At 33.8% G+C, this 10303-nt stretch overlaps 1 pseudogene; it reads right to left on the reverse strand.

The window, feature by feature from the left end:
- Nucleotides 1-209: 209 nt before the first annotated feature.
- The window catches only part of LOC125276154, an 18425-nt pseudogene continuing 8331 nt past the window's right edge, over nt 210-10303 (reverse strand).

Genomic DNA, 10303 nt, shown 5'->3' on the forward strand with positions numbered 1-10303 from the left:
GTAAAACAAGCAAAATGTAATGTTTTGTCATATGACACAGCTGTGCATGAACACACACTAGACAAATACAGCTGATGTGAATAACTAGCTTAAGTAGTAGATCAGCAAGTTGGGTTTTTCAGGCCGATTTAATGAATGCCGGACCGGGATTTAGTCCACATTTTCTGAAGAGACTGGATCGCTTTATGATGAACAGATAAAGCTTTAATTCAAATATAAACACTGATCAGTGAACATAAACAGAAGCTCAACCGTACTTGTTTTTGACTCTTGAACAATTACCTCATTGGTTCTTGTGGAAGCTCAAACGAGCTGAGAAACACTGTTACTAGTTTCATTTTTTTAAGATTTTACAGTTTCACTTTCTCAAGTAGAGACATTTTATTTACATTAAAAATATGTAATTATAGCTTACAGATTTTAAAAACTGAAAAACAAAAAATTTAAAAATAGCAGCACATATATAATGTTTTCAGATTTAATTATTAAGATCATTACTTTCATCTCCTATTTCATATTGGGGTGTAAATTCATTTATTGTGATTGACAGGTGTGATGATCAGTGGAGTTGAGTTTTTACCTCCATTATTAAGGCACGGGCTAAAAAATGGATAGAGTTTGTCAGTGAAAGACTGACCAGTGAAAGAGTAGATATGAGAGCTGGACTCCACATCATAAAAGGAGACCAGACCCTCCTCATAATCCACAAACACACCGACCCGCTGCGGCTTCACTCAGACACAGAGAGACAGAGGGACCAGCACAAGCTTTATATTCATTCTCATTCCTCAGCCACACAGTCCAGAATCCATCACTGGGACTCAGTGGGGTCTCTCCCTTCCTGTCAATGGATTCACTGGCCACTCCTAAAGTCCATTTAGTCTTTTCCTTCACCTGCACCTCAAAATAAAATCTCCCTGAGGAGAATCCCTCCTTTCCCAGGACAATTGGATATCTATCAAATCTCTCTGGTTTGTCTGGGAGTTTCTGTCCAATGTCTCCATCTCTCACTTGTTTTCCATCATCAGACAGGATGAGATATGGATTAGCTGTATCAGGATCCAGAGTCACATCCACTGAGAAAACAGAGAATATGAATCACAACTTAATACAGATATTTTGTGATGATGTTTTTAATATTTAATCAGTGTTTAATCATCCTGTAGGTCAGTGATGAAGCTGTGAGTATATGAATGTAATCTAGTTTAGTTCAGACACACACTGTACCTTCATACTGCTGCATCCTCTTCAGATCTGTAGAGACACATGACAATAAAACATCATCAGATCTTTGACATGTTTATGTGTGGAATTATAGACAAGATTTAAGATTATATTCAAAGAATTGAGTACAATATCATATTTATCTGATCAATGTATGTGTCTCTGCTGATATTTAGAGAATCAAAATGAAACCCCTATTGCTTTGAGTGTGAGCTCTTAATATTTCTTAATATTTTTTGTGTGTAATGTTACTCATCTCAGTTTTGGAGTGGATTATTGTTATGGTTATTTAGCAAATACAAATCTATAAACATTAAACTTATAAACTTAAAATTAAAGCTCAGCTCTCCAAAGCTGTTTGAGGTCTGAAACAGGTCTGAAATTCACTAAGGTTGATTAAAGTGTTTTGTTTCACTATATTGCTTCTAAGAAGCTTTTCAGTTATGCATATGAATGAATTTCATGTGGTTGATTAACGTTTTTTATTTCACTAGCGTTTATAAGAGGCTTTTCAATAATTATGGCCTATATGGCCCCTCGTATCTTAAACCCTTGATGTCCTTCAGTTTGATTTGATTTTCTTCTGCTAAACATTTTATCTAAAACATATTCACAAAACTTTTGTGAGACAGCTGAAAAGACCAACAGAAGATTACAGAAAGTTAATGTTTCTTTCTATAGTTTCTCATCTAAACATGTTTGCAGATGTACTAAAGTCTCATGGATGTTGAACAATAATTCATATTATATTATAGTTAGTGCTGGGCAATGATTAAAACATTTAATCACATGATTTTTCTGGGAATAATCACATTATAAACAAAATTCTATAGTGAGTTCAAAAGTTATGTATTGCACACCTTTATTGTAAAAGTACTGCTATATGAACAAATGTGCAATAACATTTGGTTTGCAAACATAAATACAGTGCTTTTTTACAGCAGTATTCCCATAGTCGAAGTTAAAATATTTCTTGTAAATCGCAAAAAGTTAGGCATTATTCTTCCATAGAAAATCATTATAAAACGCTGACAACATTACACGTTCAAAAAGATGTAGTCCTAAACTGCGTTTTAATATCACCGTCTTACTGCATTAAGCTGCCCTCATTTAATGTTTTCTTTTATAATAGGCTCTATGGAAGGAAAACACTTTAGCCTACTATACAGACAAGAGCCTAGAAGATGAACGTGAGGCGCAAAGTTTCATATTCAGGGCATTTCCTCCCTTATAGTGACTGTTAAAAAGAAAACGCTCCATGCTCTCATTGGTTGAGATGCGTGATAATGCCAATCCAAAGCCAGTACTGATCAACATCCCACTGTTTGTCTGTAAGCAACACTTTCAAATAATAACTAGAAAAAACTGTTAATTAGTCTGAGGCTTATTTCACTTTTGTTGAAAAGCCTTTTACATTTGACAAAAATAGAACTTCTGTTTTTTGTTTTTTTGTAAATACAAGCAAGCAAGAAAATGTAACACAAAAGTAACTTAATTCCATAAAAATTAACGCAATTAGTTACTTTTTCAGGGACTAACTCAATATTGCATTACTTATAAAAGTAACTTTCCCCACTGCTGATATTTAAAGATGATAAATATATGTATCTGTATATTGTATTTGATATTGACATACCATTTAGTGTGAGTTTCTCCTGTAGAGTGTCCTGCAGTTGAGTCAGAGCTCTCCTCAGAGTCTCCAGACTCTCATCAGTCTTCACACTGATCTCAGACCAGTTCCTGGTGTTTCTAGAGCTGCACAGGGATGAGTAAATCTACAGCAGGAGAGAGGAGAAATCCTTCAGCATGGGGAGTGTTATGGTGTCATATACTGCATTATCATTGATCAGAGAGATGTTGACTGACCTGTAGGAGGTGGAGGTGATCTTCAGTGTGTGAGAGCTGCTCCAGCTCAGTGTTTCTCATCTTTAGCTCAGTGATCTCCTGCTCCAGCTCTTCAATGAGCTCTTCCTCCTGTTTCTCTGCTGCTTTCTGCTGCTCCTCCATCATCTCCAGCAGTTCAGTCTGACATCTCTCAATGGAGCGGATGAGATCAGTGAAGAGCTCGACACGGGCTGCTTTCTCCTTCTCTGTGTTTCTCTGCTCAACCAGCACAATCAACACGTTATTAGTGGTGTTTGATAAGACAAGAATCAGTGTTACTATTGAACATACTTCAGTGTTTTTAGAGGTTTTAAAAATCCCTCAACTGAAGTATTAAACTTTATCCTTCTTTATTACTTTTATACTTTGTTAACTTCAAAATACAAGATATTCCTCTGAAATTTTCTCTTTTGTAATTTCTCTCAGTCATCTCTCTTTCTACACTCATTTTTCAAATATCCCTCTTGCTCTCTCTCTCCTCCCCCATCAAGAGTGGACACGCCCCCTGCTGCTGATTAGCTATAGCTTTACTCACCCTCAAGCCATCCTAGGTGTATATGACTTTCTTCTTTCTGATGAACACAATTGGAGAAATATTAATAAATATCCTGATGCATCCAAGCTTTATAATGGCATGGCAGTGATAGTGATCAATGAGTATAAGGCTGAAGAAAGTGCATCCATCCACATCCATCTATTATAAACGTACTCCACACAGCTCTGTGGGCCTAATAAAGGCCTTCTGAAGCGAAGCGATGCGTTTGTGTAAAAAAAATATTCATATTTAAACAAGTTATGAAGTAAAATATCTAGCTTCCACCAGACCGCCATCCATATTCAAGTTATGAAGAAAGTGTAAAACTCTTGCAGTTCACAAAGCTTACACTATGTCCTACACCTTCCCTAATAAACTTACGGAAAAAACTGTAACTGATGTGATGCCAATTTACACTTTCTTCGTAACTTGAATATGGATTGCGGTCTGGTGGAAGCTAAATATTTTACTGCATAACTTGTTAAATATGGATTTTTTTTTTAACACAAATGCATCGCTTCGATTCAGAAGGCCTTTATTAAGCTCCCTGGAGCCGTGTGGAGTAAGTTTACTTATTGATCCCGTTCACTGCCATTATAAAGCTTGGATGCATCAGAATATTTATTAATATTTCTCAGATTGTGTTCATCAGAAAAAAGAAAGTCATATACACCTAGGACAGCTTGAGGGTGAATAAAGCTTGGGCTAATTTTCATTTGAAACTAACTAATCCTTTAACCTAAACTTACTCCCACTGGATCACATTGAATATAGTAATAACAACAACAACAACAGGGTTTCAGCACTTCATTGACTAGATAAACTAGTACACTACCTGTTCTGTTGGAAGGGCTCTGTAATTACTCTGTGGCAAATCCTGTCCCATCTTCCATGTTATGTGACTGATGCTGACAAACAGAGACTTCAGGGCCATCTTCACTTCATTTAACAGATTTGGTAGCTCTAGCAACAAAATTATAGCAAAATAAAATATGATAAAGCAATCTCTTACACCTATTTACTATGTGTACATATGGTCATCTAAGCTGATAAATTTAATGTTAATGATGCGTTTTACAAAGCCATCATGCCAGATGTTAGAGGTTGGAAAACTTTCAGGTTTCTTGTCATATACTTGATAATGCAATTAATTACCAATAATTATTAAATTCTTTGTCTTAACTTTACATAGCAAGTTGAATAATAATATTGAAGCAATAGCAGTTCTACAAAAAAATTGAAAGTTTGAAGTGCAAAGACAGTAAAAACTACTAAAGTAATCCACCAAACAGTTTGATAGCTGGCTGCTGATTCACCACAACAGTAAAGTATGTGCATTTTTCTTACTTTTGTGTCATCGTTTCTCAATTTTTCGTTTTCCTCCATTTTTTCAGCCTCTTCTGAGTCTCTGTCAAGGTTGTGCTTGATACTCATCAACAGTAATTAATTTCTCTGTGGTTTGGGAATCACTGTCCTTTTCCTTTCGGTCTGTCAAGAAACAAGAAACAAGAGATGGAAATTATACGCATTCATTTTCTTAGATATTTGTCTTCTTTCCTCAATAAATGTAAACAGATGAACATAAATGACTGTACCTGAAGGGGAGGGAGGCAGATCTCAAAGGAGATATGTTAATACTTTATTTTAAAGGTCCACAATTATGCATGGTACACACATACACACTAGTAATTAATGATCAACTTAAATAGGCTAGTAAGGGCATATTAGCCGTTATTTAAACCATATTTTTAGTGTAGTAAGGTACTTCAATTAAATAAACTGAACAATAAGAAGCTAGTAACTATGTTTAATCAGTGATGGTTTAGTTATAAATTGCTAAAAGTGTGTAACAAAATTTGTAAAGTGAAAGTTATATTTCGGTTTATTGACCAGAATAAACTATAATTATCACGTTCACACCCATGGAAAGAAAGTAAACTTCGGTAAAGTTGGTTTTATATTCACACATTCGGACTTCTGATAAATTCAGACTTTCCAATAAATGTGCAATAAATTAATGTTTGCGAATTTTAAGCACCGACATGATATTGACAACCAACGATTGTCAACTTACAACATTTTTCACAGTCGATCAAAATAGGCAAGTATTGTTTTAATGGCATATTTACTTGTGAATGTCCACTGAATGTCCAATGTAGTGTGATTAACAAGGCTATTGAATACGGATGGCCGAATGTGCGAATATAAAACCAACTTTACCGAAGTAGAAAGTAAGACTCAATATCATGTCGGTGCTTAAAATTCGCAAACATTAAATTATTGCACATTTATTGGAAAGTCTGAATTTATCAGAAGTCCGAATGTGTGAATATAAAACCAACTTTACCGAAGTTTCAGACTTCGGTAAAGTTGGTTTTATATTCGCACATTCGGACTTCCGCTTTCAATAACTTTGTGAATCTGCATTTAAAAAGGCTCATTTAATTTTATTATCGTTACTGACTTATGAGCACAAAGTACAACACAATTTTCTGTAGAGCTCGACAGCAAACAAACACACTTACCTCTATGGAGGGCTGTGACGTCATCGTTAATCTGAGGAACCATCTACAAAGTGCAAATTTCGATTGACAGCGTGATAAAGACTCACTGTCCATGGTACTTAAGTCTAGTGATGGGACGGTTGATACCGAGGCTTCGAGGCACAAATTAATTAATTTAGATGAGATTAGTTTATATTAGATATAACTGATTCAAGACAAGAATGATTCCGTATGTCACGGACTTCCGAAGCTTTGGTCAAGTGCTTTTTCAAACCGTAGATCTGTGATTTAGATGATTTAGATATGGTGGAGAAACAAGTCTGACCACCAGATGTCGCTAATGCGCACTATGTGGAACTGGAACTGTGTGTGTCCATCAAAACAGCCTTAGACCTTTGATACTGAACTTCTTCAGTTAAAATGACTTCATTAAACACTTTTCAACTGTTCTTTACATTGATATAAATATTTTACAACTTCTTTTGAAAGGCTGTGAGTGTGTTATCAAAAGCTATTGAACTGGAACTATGTGTGTCCATCAAAACAGCCTTAGACCTTTGATACTGAACTTCTTCAGTTAATATGACTTCATTAAACACTTTTCAACTGTTCTTTACATTGATATAAATATTTTACAACTTCTTTTGAAAGGCTGTGACTGTGTTTTCAAAAGCTATTGAACTGGAACTGTCTGTGTCCATCAAAACAGCCTTAGACCTTTGATACTGAACTTTTTCAGTTAATATGACTTCATTAAACACTTTTCAACTGTTCTTTACATTAATATACATATTTTACAACTTCTTTTGAAAGGCTGTGAGTGTGTTTTCAAAAGCTATTGAACTGGAACTGTCTGTGTCCATCAAAACAGCCTTAGACCTTTGATACTGAACTTCTTCAGTTAATATGACTTCATTAAACACTTTTCATTTGTTCTTTACATTAATATAAATATTTTACAACTTCTTTTGAAAGGCTGTGACTGTGTTTTCAAAAGCTATTGAACTGGAACTGTCTGTGTCCATCAAAACAGCCTTAGACCTTTGATACTGAACTTCTTCAGTTAATATGACTTCATTAAACACTTTTCATTTGTTCTTTACATTAATATAAATATTTTACAACTTCTTTTGAAAGGCTGTGACTGTGTTTTCAAAAGCTATTGAACTGGAACTGTCTGTGTCCATCAAAACAGCCTTAGACCTTTGATACTGAACTTTTTCAGTTAATATGACTTCATTAAACACTTTTCAACTGTTCTTTACATTAATATAAATATTTTACAACTTCTTTTGAAAGGCTGTGACTGTGTTTTCAAAAGCTATTGAACTGGAACTGTCTGTGTCCATCAAAACAGCCTTAGACCTTTGATACTGAACTTTTTCAGTTAATATGACTTCATTAAACACTTTTCAACTGTTCTTTACATTCATATAAATATTTTACAACTTCTTTTGAAAGGCTGTGACTGTGTTTTCAAAAGCTATTCAACTGGAACTGTCTGTGTCCATCAAAACAGCCTTAGACCTTTGATACTGAACTTCTTCAGTTAATATGACTTCATTAAACACTTTTCATTTGTTCTTTACATTAATATAAATATTTTACAACTTCTTTTGAAAGGCTGTGACTGTGTTTTCAAAAGCTATTCAACTGGAACTGTCTGTGTCCATCAAAACAGCCTTAGACCTTTGATACTGAACTTCTTCAGTTAATATGACTTCATTAAACACTTTTCATTTGTTCTTTACATTAATATAAATATTTTACAACTTCTTTTGAAAGGCTGTGACTGTGTTTTCAAAAGCTATTGAACTGGAACTGTCTGTGTCCATCAAAACAGCCTTAGACCTTTGATACTGAACTTTTTCAGTTAATATGACTTCATTAAACACTTTTCATTTGTTCTTTACATTAATATAGATATTTTACAACTTCTTTTGAAAGGCTGTGAGTGTGTTTTCAAAAGCTATTGAACTGGAACTGTCTGTGTCCATCAAAACAGCCTTAGACCTTTGATACTGAACTTTTTCAGTTAATATGACTTCATTAAACACTTTTCAATTTGTTCTTTACATTAATATAAATATTTTACAACTTCTTTTGAAAGGCTGTGACTGTGTTTTCAAAGCTATTGAACTGGAACTGTCTGTGTCCATCAAAACAGCCTTAGACCTTTGATACTGAACTTTTCAGTTAATATGACTTCATTAAACACTTTTCATTTGTTCTTTACATTAATATAAATATTTTACAACTTCTTTTGAAAGGCTGTGACTGTGTTTCAAAAGCTATTGAACTGGAACTGTCTGTGTCCATCAAAACAGCCTTAGACCTTTGATACTGAACTTCTTCAGTTAATATGACTTCATTAAACACTTTTCATGTTCTTTACATTATATAAATATTTTACAACTTCTTTTGAAAGGCTGTGACTGTGTTTTCAAAAGCTATTGAACTGGAACTGTCTGTGTCCATCAAAACAGCCTTAGACCTTTGATACTGAACTTTTCAGTTAATATGACTTCATTAAACACTTTTCAACTGTTCTTTACATTCAATATAAATATTTTACAACTTCTTTTGAAAGGCTGTGACTGTGTTTTCAAAAGCTATTGAACTGGAACTGTCTGTGTCCATCAAAACAGCCTTAGACCTTTGATACTGAACTTTTTCAGTTAATATGACTTCATTAAACACTTTTCATTTGTTCTTTACATTAATATAATATTTTACAACTTCTTTTGAAAGGCTGTGACTGTGTTTTCAAAAGCTATTGAACTGGAACTGTCTGTGTCCATCAAAACAGCCTTAGACCTTTGATACTGAACTTTTCAGTTAATATGACTTCATTAAACACTTTCATTTGTTCTTTACATTATATAAATATTTTACAACTTCTTTTGAAAGGCTGTGACTGTGTTTTCAAAAGCTATTGAACTGGAACTGTCTGTGTCCATCAAAACAGCCTTAGACCTTTGATACTGAACTTCTTCAGTTAATATGACTTCATTAAACACTTTTCATTTGTTCTTTACATTCATATAAATATTTTACAACTTCTTTTGAAAGGCTGTGACTGTGTTTTCAAAAGCTATTGAACTGGAACTGTCTGTGTCCATCAAAACAGCCTTAGACCTTTGATACTGAACTTTTTCAGTTAATATGACTTCATTAAACACTTTTCATTTGTTCTTTACATTAATATAATATTTTACAACTTCTTTTGAAAGGCTGTGACTGTGTTTTCAAAAGCTATTGAACTGGAACTGTCTGTGTCCATCAAAACAGCCTTAGACCTTTGATACTGAACTTTTTCAGTTAATATGACTTCATTAAACACTTTTCATTTGTTCTTTACATTCATATAAATATTTTACAACTTCTTTTGAAAGGCTGTGAGTGTTTTATCAAAAGCTATTGAACTGGAACTGTCTGTGTCCATCAAAACAGCCTTAGACCTTTGATACTGAACTTTTTCAGTTAATATGACTTCATTAACACTTTTCATTTGTTCTTTACATTAATATAGATATTTTACAACTTCTTTTGAAAGGCTGTGAGTGTGTTTTCAAAAGCTATTGAACTGGAACTGTCTGTGTCCATCAAAACAGCCTTAGACCTTTGATACTGAACTTCTTCAGTTAATATGACTTCATTAAACACTTTTCAACTGTTCTTTACATTCATATAAATATTTTACAACTTCTTTTGAAAGGCTGTGACTGTGTTTTCAAAAGCTATTGAACTGGAACTGTCTGTGTCCATCAAAACAGCCTTAGACCTTTGATACTGAACTTTTTCAGTTAATATGACTTCATTAAACACTTTTCATTTGTTCTTTACATTAATATAAATATTTTACAACTTCTTTTGAAAGGCTGTGAGTGTTTTCAAAAGCTATTGAACTGGAACTGTCTGTGTCCATCAAAACAGCCTTAGACCTTTGATACTGAACTTTTTCAGTTAATATGACTTCATTAAACACTTTTCAACTGTTCTTTACATTCATATAAATATTTTACAACTTCTTTTGAAAGGCTGTGAGTGTTTTATCAAAAGCTATTGAACTGGAACTGTCTGTGTCCATCAAAACAGCCTTAGACCTTTGATACTGAACTTCTTCAGTTAATATGACTTCATTAAACACTTTTCA

This window comes from Megalobrama amblycephala, linkage group LG9 (genome assembly GCF_018812025.1).
Source record: "Megalobrama amblycephala isolate DHTTF-2021 linkage group LG9, ASM1881202v1, whole genome shotgun sequence".
In the NCBI taxonomy this organism is placed as follows: domain Eukaryota; kingdom Metazoa; phylum Chordata; class Actinopteri; order Cypriniformes; family Xenocyprididae; genus Megalobrama; species Megalobrama amblycephala.